Here is a 12806-nt window from a genome sequence, read left to right as displayed (position 1 = left end):
AGGGTCTGCCCTCTGCTGGGGTCACGATCCCAGGTCCTGGGATCGCATCCCACATCCAACTCTCTGCTCAGCAGGGACCTGCTTCTCCCTCTCTGTCTGCCTCCCACTCTGCCTGCTTGTGCTCTCTCTCTCTTTCTATCAAATGAATAAACAGAATCTCTTAAAAAGAATTCTCTCATCTTTCCTCAAAGTGCAAACTTCTCTTCTCCTGGCCCACTGTGAGCACTCTCCTGCTCTGAGACCTCTTTTCTCACCAGCACCACTGCCACACTCACAGCGATGAACAACGACATTCAGTGGTTTTCTAAGCGCCAGGTGGCCACCCAGGCCATCAACAGCCAGCACCGTGGAATCACCACAATCCATGAGCCCCACTCACTATCCATGATCCCCTCTGGCACAGGCTCTATTCCATTCATTCTTCCCTGGCAGGAAAGCCTCCCTCCACTTCAGACTCAAAACCACGGTTTAATCCTCTCTCGTGACACATGCTCTGCCTGGCAATATCTGCCTTCTTCTCTAAGTGTAGCCGGTTTGCTAGACTCAGAGAGTTTTCTCCTCTTGACATTTCACCAAAAGCCAGCTCATGGCGAAGTACTCACTGCAGACCTCACGCTGTGATCATCACTTGCCTCCTAAACATCTTTCTGCAAAATTACACCTTGTATTCTCCCTAGTCCCACGAGGAGTTCCTCCTCCTGGTCTCTTAGAGATGGCAACTCCCTCCACATTGTCACTTAGACTCCACGTGGGGAAGAGAACCATTTTCCAGACTTAACAAGTCAGTGAGACATCAGAAGTCACCATATTTATCCCTCGTCAAATTATACCCACATCAAACACGGGTACCGAGAATTGTGGGCAAAGAAGACTGAAGCCCAAAATCTTACCTTCATATTGTCGAGGCTTTATCTAAGAGAGGAAGAAACAAAGATAAGCTGGATGTCAAAACATATTACGAGTAAAAATCTATAGTTCAGATAAATACTGCAATTGTAAACCAAAGGTATTACAATAATCCCTTTGCTTAGCAGAATGAATTCACAGGATTAAAAAAGAAGACAAAATTAGAATTTCCTGATTAAGTCATCATGGTTCACAATCCATTTCTGATAAAGAGCACAAGTGTGTTTAACTTATTTTTGACCCCAAATTCTATTCACATTGTATTCAATGAACGTTCGACCTATTCAATTTTGAAAAGGGATCATGCAGACATTGAAAAAATATCCATTAATTCATCATTTCCCTAGCGTTTTTTAATGTGAGTCACCACACAGTCTGTCATTAGTTTTTGATGTAGTGTTCCAGGATGCACTGTTTGCGTATAACACCCAGTGCTCCATGAAATACATACCCTCCTTAATACCCATCACCAGGCTCCCCACACCCCTCTCCTCTGAAACCCTCAGTTTGCTTCCCAGAGTCCATAGTCTCTCATGGTTCATCTCCCCCTCTGACTCCACCCCCCAATTCATTTTTCCCTTCCTTCTCCAAATATTCTCTATGCTGCTCCTTATGTTCCACAAATACATGGAAGCACATGATAATTGACTTTCTCCACTGGACTTATTTCACTTAGTGCATTTCCCTCACTTTTTTGCAACCCAGTATCTGCACTGAAGTACAGAACCTGGGACTATTTTAAAATCCCGAAAGAAAGAAAATGGAAGGAAGGAGGAAAGAAGGCAGGCAGGCAGGCAAGGGAGCAAAGGCTGTGTCAAGGATATGCCACCTCTTTCCTTCTCTACAAAGCTTTCCTGAAACCTTACAAAGAGTTGGCTGTCTGCTGAATTCACACACAGTTACGGCACATCAGGTGCTATGAAGTTTCCCAGACTATTTAAACACAGTGTCATCAAAAAGAAGTAAAAGCCATCAGATGAGAAAAAGAGTGGCCCATGATGAGAGATGAAGCATAAGCCACAACAGAAATGACAGCTGATGTTTCCAAAAAGGGGAGCCAGGCAATTCAGACTCGAGTCACCCTGGTGTTATTACAGCTCAATAACATCCAGGCAAGACCTCATTTGGACATCATTAACATATTTCCTGATTTAAAAGTTTTACAGGATGATGAGAGGCTGGGGCCAACCCCCAAATCTTGCCAGGAGATTGGAATATCACCATGCTATCAATAAATCAGTCATAGTATGTTGTTGGGGGGAGTGCATCAGGGGAGGGAAATCAGAAAGCCATGGTTATTCCTTTAATTTCACATGTTGATTAGGAACCTCTGAGCTCCCATGGCCCATCTCACCAGCCCCATGGGCAAGGGAATGGAAAGGTCGATGGCCATACCAAATCCATAATATTTTTCTTTTCTCTTTGAAGGGAAGGTTCCTCCATTGGCAGGGAGAGGGGCAATAGTCCCATGGAGAAAGAAACTCAAAAGAGTTCTTTCTTCTTAGAAAGGTCTGTCCTCAAAGGAAACTATGTCTCCAGAGTCTAACTGGTGGCTTCCCAAAGACTAAGCCACAGAGGTGAGGGAAATACTCAACTCCAGTGCCATCTCCTCCCTGTCTCACCGGCGACTACCTCAGTCTAACCCTGAGCCAGAGGAGCAGAAAACCTCACCCTAACTCTCACTTACCTCACTGCCTTTAGCAGGACACAGTATCTAGCTTTCAACACAACCCTACAAGGCATGCAGCAGGTAAAAACCATGACAGCAAGCACGAGAATCACACTTCCTGTGGCAGAAGTGATGGGGAGAGCAGGCTGGACTTTAAAGTCTCTTCGATGTATGATACTGGGTCTAAGGGAAAAGTGCACAAGAGGAAGAAGAGATGGTAAATGTGGGCAGAGATAGGAAACTCTAAGATTGTAACATGTTGTCAAAAAAGACAACACCACCATTATAGAAGTCAAGAGTGCCTGTGCTGGCTTCATGAAGAGACTCAAAATAAACCAGAGGAAAGAATCATTGGCAGTAAAGAATGCCAGTAGAAACTTCCAAGAAAGAAACACAAAGACAAAAATTACAAAGACAGCATAGAAAAGCCAAGACTGGTAGGTCATTACAAAATGTGTAACACACACATAACAGAATACCTATTCCTATAGGAGAGTGGACAGAGAGATATTTGAAGCAATAATGACAGAGGATTGTCCAAAATTAATGGAGTTACCAAATCAAGATCCAAGAAAATCAAAACATTGAAAGCAGGATAAATACCAAAACACACACACAAACAACGAAAAAAAAAAAAAACACCCACCAATGTTGCCTAATCTAGACTATTCAGCTACAGATCATTAAAGACAAAGAAACCGTTCTGGAAATCGGAGCAGGGGTTGGGAGTGGGTGGGGGAAGGGGGAGAGGGGAGCAGTAACACCTTACTCCAGAGAAAAAGGATAAGAACGACATCACACTTCTTTTCAGAAACCATGCCATCAAGAAGGATGAAATGTTTATACTGTTTAAAGGAACATCGAGCTAGAAACCTGTGGCCAGTGAAATGATCCTTCAAAACACACCACAGAGTAAGGAAAACTGTCAGGAATAATGACAGGCATTATTCCAATGATGAAGGGGTCAATTCTCCAAAAAGACACAACAATTCCTAATGTGCATGCATCGACAACATAGTATCAGAGCACGTGAAACAGAAACTGAAAATATTGCTGGTGAGAACAGATGAATCCATTCCTACAGCTGGAGAATTCAAAACGCTCTTATCCATCATTGACAGACCCAGAGATACAGAAGTTCCATGAGAACACAGGTGAAATGACCAGCATCACCCATCCACTGCATCCACTAACATCGGCAGAATACTTCATTCAACAACGAGGTATGGACACTCTGCTCAAGCTCACATGATGGAGTAGTCACTGCGAGAGCCCATATTTGGGGCCGTACAACTCCTGTGAACCACCAAAGGAATCGAAATCACAGGAACTATGCTCTCGGACCACAGATGACTCAAACTAGAGACCGAGAACAGAAAGATAGCTGGGGAATGACCAGAAAATGGAGATTCAACAGCTCACTTCTCAGGAAGACATGGTTGGAAGGGCAGGTGGGTGGAGGGATGGGTGAAGGAGGTGAAGGGGAGGAAGAGGGCACTTCTTGTGCTGAACACTGAGAAATATACAGAATTGCTGAGCCATGTTGTACACCTGAAACTCACATTACACTGTTTGCCAGTTATGCTTAAACTTAAAAAAAAAAAAAAAGAACATATGGATCAAGAAGGCACTTTAATAGAAATTTAAAACTACATCAATCTAGGTGATAATCAAAATTGACATATTAGAGGGAAATTTGTAGTACTGAATGGACATAAAAATGTCTAGTGACTATAACATTTTCTGCTTATTTACGAATGAAAGTACAGAAGGTACATTACTATACTTACAGCGAGGACGGTTCTCCAGAGGTAAATGAGAAAGGCACAAGTTCCCAAGGAGGCAGTTAAAATGAGAAGCTTCCACAGAACTTCAATCCCATGAGGGCCAAGACAGGAAGGGTCAGGCAAGGAAAGAACAAGCTGAAATACCATTTGAGACAATGAGGAATCTCAAAGACATTTACTTGTGTATCTGTCACAGAGAATCAACTTTACAAACCCTCAAGCAGCCTCCAGGAGGTAAGCATACCTCTCAACTACCTCCTCCTGGAGGAGAAGCAGCACAGAGGCATTTCCAAGGAGCTGGGGCAAACTTTTGGGAGTGATGAGTGTGATTATCATCTTACCATGATGATGGCTTCCTTGTTGCTTACCTATGTCCAATATCAACAAACAGTTTTCTTTGAAAAGATGTTGTGATCATATATCCATTATAACACACTGAAGCTGTAGGCAAAATCTAATAGACAAGTCTTAAGAGATTTTATTTTACCTACAAGCACATTGCAATGTTTTTTCTATAGCTAGCAGAACTTGAGAATTTATAAGCCAACATAAAATAGACAAGATAAGTCCATCTAAACTTAGAATAGGTGAGAAGTCAGTGACTTCTATTGTACATCCATGAAGGACCCGGATAAACTCCTTTGGAACATTTCCAAAACTACACCCCAAATTTATGGAAGAATGAGAGAAATCATAAATATAATGCACTAGAGGTACAAATGAGCACGTTATATGGACACATGTTTATAGATCAGGACATAAGTGAGAGAGACAGGAGGCTGCTCATTAATATGATATGTGATTAATGTCCAATAAAAATAAATTCGAGTTTTTGCTTAGTTTCTGAAAACATTGATGTTTTCTTTCAATGCTCACTCTGATTCTGAATCACAGTCCAAGATGTCAGATTTCTGAAGCACATAAGGATTTGCATAATTAGGTGCTCATGTATGTTCTAAGAATATCTGTGAAGTTTAGTATCTCCAAAAAGCCAATGGAAGGAATTCCTGTTCCTCTTTCTTAGTATTGTAATTAAATCATGCAACAGCAACTTAAAATTTAACTTCTGAAAGAGAGAAAATATTAACGAATGTATTTATTTATTTGAAAGAGAGAGGGGGAAGGGCAGAGGGAGACTGAGTAGCTGACTGCCAGCTGAGCAGGGAGCCCGACCAGGGCTCAATCCCAGGACCCTGGGATCATGAGCCAAGCCGAAGGCAGACACTTAACTGCCTGAACCACCCAGGTGCCTGTGAATTCTAAAAGAATATGAAATTCCTGGATATGAACACCAAGGCAAGGAACACGTCATTTTACAAAAACTACATTTAGAAGTATTTCAGCGTAGAAGACACTAACAATGCAATTCATACTAATTCACACCAAGCTTGAATTTTGTGCAAACACACCTCTCTAGAAACGAGCTCCTGAAATCTATAACATTTTCCTCTTCAGCCCTCACAGCCGAGGTCAGGAAAACATGTGCTGTTGGGAAACATACACTGTCTTTGAATAGCCACTGTCTGGAAGAGAGCAGTAGCTGTCAGCACAATGGTTGATCATGGGGATCGAATGCACAAAAGACAGAGGCCGTCTTGTCAGGAATGTAAAACACGCCCAGTTGTGGGCAGTCAGTACATCTGGCAGCTGTCTGGATGCTGATACCAGTAGCTGAGTCTTAACTAGATGACAGCCAGCGGGGCCAAAAACCCTAGGTTCTCCAACAGTGGCCATGAGCAGGTGGAGGTGGGAAATGCAAGAGCAGTTCGTTTAGGCAAGAGTTCAGAGATGAAGTAGGGTGAGAAAGGGGAACCAATCCATGAGATGCAGACCAGGTAGAGGGGAATGATTACAATCAAGACGACCAAGAAAGTCCCTCTTCTGAAGACTCAAATGAAACAGAATGAAGTCTATTTTGACTAGAGGTCTTCATGTGGGATGGGTCTGCCTCAATACAAGGGTCTTTCTTGAACACGGACACTTCCGGACCCCTCTTTCATGATCTGGTACAAGCAGTTCTAAAGAAGTCTACTTATTTCCAGGGGCGTTCCCTGACTGTTGGCTGACTCTCTCTCTCTCCTGGGGGTACTGGTTTTACTTTTTCATGATAGAGTGAAATATTCATGCTGGGAACCATGTATTTCTTTGTGTTTGGACAATCCTAAGGACATCCAGAACTTTCTTATTTTGGGGAAATCAACACTCTGCACATACTTGGTCAAAGAAAGGACAACAACTCATTCACTTCCTGATCATATCACTCCTAGTGATTTTCCTGTGACATATATCCCAGCAGGATGCGGTCACTTAGTGTCTTCTGGGATTCTCAGGTCTCCATGGACCTGGTAGGACACACAGTCCCTGGGGACAGACTCCAAGACCAGAAGGAAAGGGCTGATTCAGAAGTTGCTAAAAGTCAACAAACCAAGAAGCTCAGAGCACAAAGGACATTTCACTTTTTAACACTCTAGTCCCAACACCAATGCTTAAGATACCCTGGGCTGTCAAACATGACAAATATAAACAATGTGCTGACAGGACAACCAACTACACAGAAGATGGACCCTGAATTTACCAGGCTTGCAGCAGGATCATCAGTGGGCTTCCAGGGGCCAATCGAATACCCCTAGCTCCTATTAAATTAGAGTTCCTGACATTTTCAAACACAATTTTAAAGAGATATAATGTACTCTTTTTGTATCTTCACAAATCCTTCCTCTGGACACTATAAACTTGGTGTCTTCAGGTTTCCATCCTAGCAAAGCTGCTCTTCTTGGACCAAGCAGCACAGACAGGACCCAAAACCTGATGGAAATGGCTGTGGCCACAACCCCTTAAGGCTGACTGAAAAACCTGCCCTGTTGTGCCCAGTTTTCAGGAAGAACTGTCGTTCTTCTGAGGTTCCCATCAGGAAACCTGTGAAAAAGCTGTTATTTAACCACCGTGTGAAAGAACCCAGTCGGAAGGAAGACACCACTAGCAGCTCATGGGCACTCGGGTAGCTCAGTCAGTTCAGTGACCAAGTCTTGGCTTGGATCAAGTCATGTTCTCATGGTCCTGAGGTTGAGCCCCTCTTTGGGCTCTGGGCTCAACGTATAGCTGCTTTGGGATTCTCTCTTTCCCTCCTCCTCTGCCCTTCCCCATCACCTGTGCCCTTTCTTTTGGCCAAAGAAATCATATTAAAAAAATAAGAAGAAGAAGGAAGACACCAGTGAAGTGTCCCATTTACTCACATTTGGGTTTGGGGAACTGGGACACTGGAGCAAGACGAGCCAGAAGAGCAGCCTTTGCACCATCATGTCCTGGTCCTTTTAAGGGGCACTGTGGGCCCAGGGAGGAGGTGGAGATGGCTGGGGGGCAGGGGACGGAAGGAGGGAGGGAGGGAGGGTTTAGGGAGGGGTGGGGAGGGGAGAGGGTGGTAATTAGGGATGGGAATAGGGAGGAAATAGAGGGTAGGATGGGGAAGGTGTTGGTCAGGAGAAGAAGGGGTCAGGGACAGTGTCAGGGTCAAATTAAGTACTTGAGGGGAAGGAGCACGGTTCACAAAGGTTAGGTCAGCAGGTTAGTAAAGCACGAGGTCAGCAGGACACGTTAGCAGGTAAAGTCAATTCTCAGGAGCAGTTGGTATGAAGAATCCATCTTCCACCAAGCCTTCCCAGGTTTGAACGTTTCCTTAGCAACCTAGAAACATTCTAATCTCTCCACCAATCAGCTGCCTTTGCCCCTCGTAGCTCAACATGGATGCCACAGGTGACCTCGTTGGTACAAAGCCCCTTCCCACCTGATACCCCACCACGTGCCATCCCAACGACAGGTCCTCTCTGGAACTTTGGCCATCCTTCTTGTTTGCTCCCTCCAACCCAGGTCTCTGTTCCATCTTCTGGGCGCTCTCTCCTTCCTTTCCAAACTCCCGTCTGAGAGCCACTGGCTGAACAACATAGAAAGCAGAGGAGGACCAAACTGCAACAAAAATCAAATACACAATCAGAGTAGGAGGTTCCACCCTCTCTCAGCAACTCAATGCAGACAGAACATCCACAAGACGTAGATCTTGACGGCAAACCATCTGAATCCCACAGCTGTCTCCGTACATCTGTCCACAACCATATCCACTCTGGAGGACGCACTGATTTTAGGCACATAGGAGACCGTTACAAAAATGCGCCCAATTTACTCTGGCCATAAGGGAAATTTCCAATTTTTTTTTCCAGAGGCATGAAATCACAGACAACAACAGAGCATGTTGTGGTAACATAATGTGCTATAAATCACTGATTAAAAAAACTGACTAGAAATTCCCATATGTTTAGAATTTGAGAAGTACCTCTATTAATGAAACAGGAGTAAAGAAATCGAAAAGAAAAAGAGAAACACTGGAACTGAATGATATGAAGATGATACAATTGTAATCAAATATGTCTTCTGGGCTGGAATATCCTCCGGTATTAGTCTGAGAAGACTGCATGGTCTCAAAATCACCCCCAATTGGACGAGACATTTGAACACCTCCAACAGAGTAGATCTGTCACTTCTCTTTGTGACCCTCCTACCCACTAGCTTCGGCTTTACATGATGACCCTCACAGGGAAACAATCCAATCAGACTCTCATGTCATCTTCTGGGACCTCCAGGAATGAGAGCATTTTAAGAGAAGACTTTCATCAGCTTCTCCCCTGGCGGATCCAGGACAACACCCAGAGAGCTGGCAGCTCCAGATGTGCTGGGTGGGCAGGGCCAGGGACCCAGGAGACTAGACAAACCCCTTGTTATCCTCTCTCCTGGGCCCTGTCTTGAGCTGAACTTCCTAAACTCTGTCTCACTAGGACTCTCACAATGTTTCCTGGACTCCTTCTGGCCCAAGACTGTTGAATATCAGAGCTCTACAAACCACCACTTTATTATTATGTAAATTTCTTGTCAATGGGAACCATTCTACTACTGCTTAAATAGAACAGCTTTTTTTCTAATTAACATATAATGTAGTTTTTGTTTCAGGGGTAGAGGTCTGGGATTCATCAGTCTCGCACAATTCAAGCACTCACCAAAGCGCGTACCCTCCCCAATGTCCATCCCCCAGCCACCCCATCCTGCCCACCCACTTCCACTCCTGCCACCCTCAGTTAGAACAATATCGTAAACATACATATATAGAAACCATAAAAAACAAGCCAACAACAAAACAAGGATAACAAAACAAAGTATTCAATTCTGCTTAGATGCTGCTGTCCACCTCAAGAGCCCCCCAGTTGGCCTGCCCTGGTTGTAGAGGGAGAGACCAGCTATGGAAGGGGTGGAGTCAGACTAGCCCAAAAGTGAACAGGAGGAGAGAGGCCCAGCCTGTAAGGGGGACCAGGGACTTCCATGAAAGATGGCCAGGGTCACCTTGATTAGAACTGGAATCGGGAGCAGGGAAAGGAACAGGGAACAGAGTTTGGGGGCCTCAAACAGGTGAGATCAGTCACGGAGTTGAGGAGGTGTCCCCAAAGCCAGTCTCAGCCTCCCATCTATGAAACCCTTTGTAGCCCCTGGAGACAAGCCGGGAGCCGAGAGTTTGAGATCCAGCTGTCCTGCTTACTTGCTGTGTGGCCAGGTGCGCATTTCCTTCAGTGAACAGGGAGTGTCCATACCCGTGTCCATAACTGTGTGGACAAGAAGAAGCCACATGTTGAGAACACACAGACATTGGCGTCATCATCTCCATGGGCTGAGTGTCTTCGGAGATCCAGTGCCTCAAGTCTCACAGCTGTTAACGGCAGCCTAGGTGACAACCACAGGTCCCTCCTGTTTCAGGCCTGTGCTATGCCCTGCCTTTTGCCCACATCAGCTTTCCGGCTCCAGATGGCAGGAGGACCCCATGAACTGTGGGGAGAGCTCTGGGCCCCTGACAAGACAGAGAGATTCCCGGACCGTGGGAAGGGTGAGCGAGTGAGCGATCATACAGGACTGAGGAACTGAGCTCCGGGGCTCCCTGGAAGGAATGGGGGATTGGGCACCTGTGGAAAGGGCTGGAGTCATCTTACAAGATTCCTGGGTCCCCACAGGGCAGATCCCTCCCACACTCCTGCTGGTGCTGGCGGGGATCTGGAAGCAGCACCAGCAGCAGCGGCAACAGATCAATGGGATGCTGGATGGAGCTGGGAAAAATGGTCTGGCAGGTAAGTGGAATCACCAGGCTGGGCTGCCCTCGGCCTCTTCCTCCTTCCCCAGCCACCTCACAACCTCTGACCCTGACCACACCCTCCAGCAGGGCATGGGAAAGCCAAGCAGAGGTGGACACCCGTGCCCAAGGAAGGGTCCCTCTCCAGACCTCTGTGTCCTGGTTTCTGAACAGACAGAAGGAGTCATCCAGGGGCCCTGGAACAGGGAGGGAGAATCTGGCCCCACAGCCCTCTCTGATGGGGTCTGGGGAGAATCCTGGAGGGACAGAATGTAGCTCTGGTTCATAGTCCAAAAAGTAAACGTTTATTAAGGAAATGGAAAAAACGAGCTGATAGTTGAGCCTCTGGAGGAGAACAGGACCAGTTTGCATTCTTCCAATTTCTACTCTTTGCCTGGAAAATTACTTCACCTCCCTTACCCTCCATGTCCTTCTCTGTGATGTGGGGACAGAACGGCTTCATTCCTCAGGGCATGGATGCCAAGATATATCGAGATCCATCATATAAAGCTGGTTTAAACTGATTTTTATACCTATCACTATCATCATTTTTTCTTAAAGATTGAACTTATTTTTCTCACCATTATGCTAAATAAACGTTATATTTACTTTCTTAAAAAGATTTTATTGTTTGAGAGACAGCAAGCACAAGTCATGGGCAGACGCAGAGGGAGAGGGAGCAGCAGCCTCCTTGCTGAGCAGGGAGAAGGATGCAGGGCTCAATCTCAGGACCCTGAGATCATGATGCCAGTTAAAGGCAGATGCTTAACTGAGCCACCCAGCCACAGAGGGCCGCTGAGGAGGAGCCGCCAGGGCTGCAGTGGGGACAGCCCCAACCCCGGCCCCTAGGGGGAGAGATACCGCCCGCCCCCACCACCGATGCCGCAGCCTCCCCCAGCCCCTGGAACTCCATCTTAGCAGTGCCCACTTCCCCGCCCTCGGTGGCCCCAGAGTGCAGCCATCGCCCATCCCCGCCTGCCCCCAGCCCTTCCTCCCCTTCCACCCCCTCAGCTCCAAGCAGGTACCTGGCCGGGCTCTTCTCGTCGCCCATGGTCAAGGATGGGCTGTAACCCCCCCCCCCCCCCCCCCCCAAGCGGAAACCAGCATCGCTTGGAGGAGAAACGCCTTCTGTGGAGTCCTCGTGGTCCGGCCCCTCTCCCACACCACCCATGTCATCAGCCCTACCTCAGCCGCTGGGCCTTGAGCTCCCTACACCGCCGCTGCAGCCGCCCCCACCACCGCCTCCCCTGCTTGAGTCTCCGGGGACCAGCTCCCGCCTGCGCTGCCTCCACCGAGTGCATGCCAGGGAGGGTGTGCTCATTGGGGGCGCGGGGGCCTGCTGGTGACCCAGCGGCCCAGCGAGGTGGAGCATGCGAGCCCGGCAAGTGGTTATGGGCTCCACACCCTGCAAGTCCACCATAAGGGGCTGTAGCAGGGATCCGGGTCCCAAAGCCCCCCCCAGGGAAGCAGTTTCCCTGTACTGAGGCTTGCAACTGCCCGCACTGCTTGCTATGCCTCCAGGCTTGGAGTGCCCTGGGAGCCAGCGGGCCTCTTTCTTTTGGCCCCGGTTCCCCTGCTCCCTTCTGCTCTTCTGCCACCAGGAGCTTGGGAGCAGCCTCTGCTCAAGTCCTGGCCTCCTGCCCTTACCCCAGGCCGAAACCCCTTCCCAGGCCCATGAGGCAGGAGAGAACTGCTGACAAAATAAAGACAGCGATGCATACCCTGGAAAGCAGAATCCACACGTGACAACACAGAGCCCAAAGGCCTAACTACACGTGCTCCATCAGACCCTGTCCAGACACCACTGCCAGCGGGGCGGGGGGGCAGTCATTCACAAACTTTCTGTGCCTGGGACTATTGATTTTAATGACGGCATGCCATGTTCTTTTGAGGAACTGTGTAATTTTCTGAATGAGTCAAGTGACAAACAGTACAGTCAGCAGTATTATACTGCATACTCTCAGCCCATTTTCAAAAATATTTTTTCAGGAGCCCATTTTCAGGGCTCAGTGGGTTAAGCATCCAACTCCCGACTCTGCCTCAGGTCATGATCTCAGGGTCCTGGGATGGAGCCCTCAGTCTGGCTCCTGGCTCAGTGCAGAGTGTACTTGACATTCTCTCTCTCTCCCTCTACCCTCCCCCTGCCCCTGAAGGAGACTCTCAAATAAACAAATATCTTTAAAAGAATAAATACACCTTAAAAACAAACAAACTAAAACAAAACCAAAACCCTCCTTACCTAAAAAGGAAGGAGGGAACCATGGGGAGGAAGATACCACAAACAAAA

The sequence above is a fragment of the Lontra canadensis genome, unplaced genomic scaffold (assembly GCF_010015895.1).
Source record: "Lontra canadensis isolate GAN:19392208 unplaced genomic scaffold, GSC_riverotter_1.0 scaffold132, whole genome shotgun sequence".
Taxonomy (NCBI): domain Eukaryota; kingdom Metazoa; phylum Chordata; class Mammalia; order Carnivora; family Mustelidae; genus Lontra; species Lontra canadensis.
The sequence above is the reverse complement of the archived record's forward strand: the minus strand, read 5'-3'. Positions refer to the sequence as shown.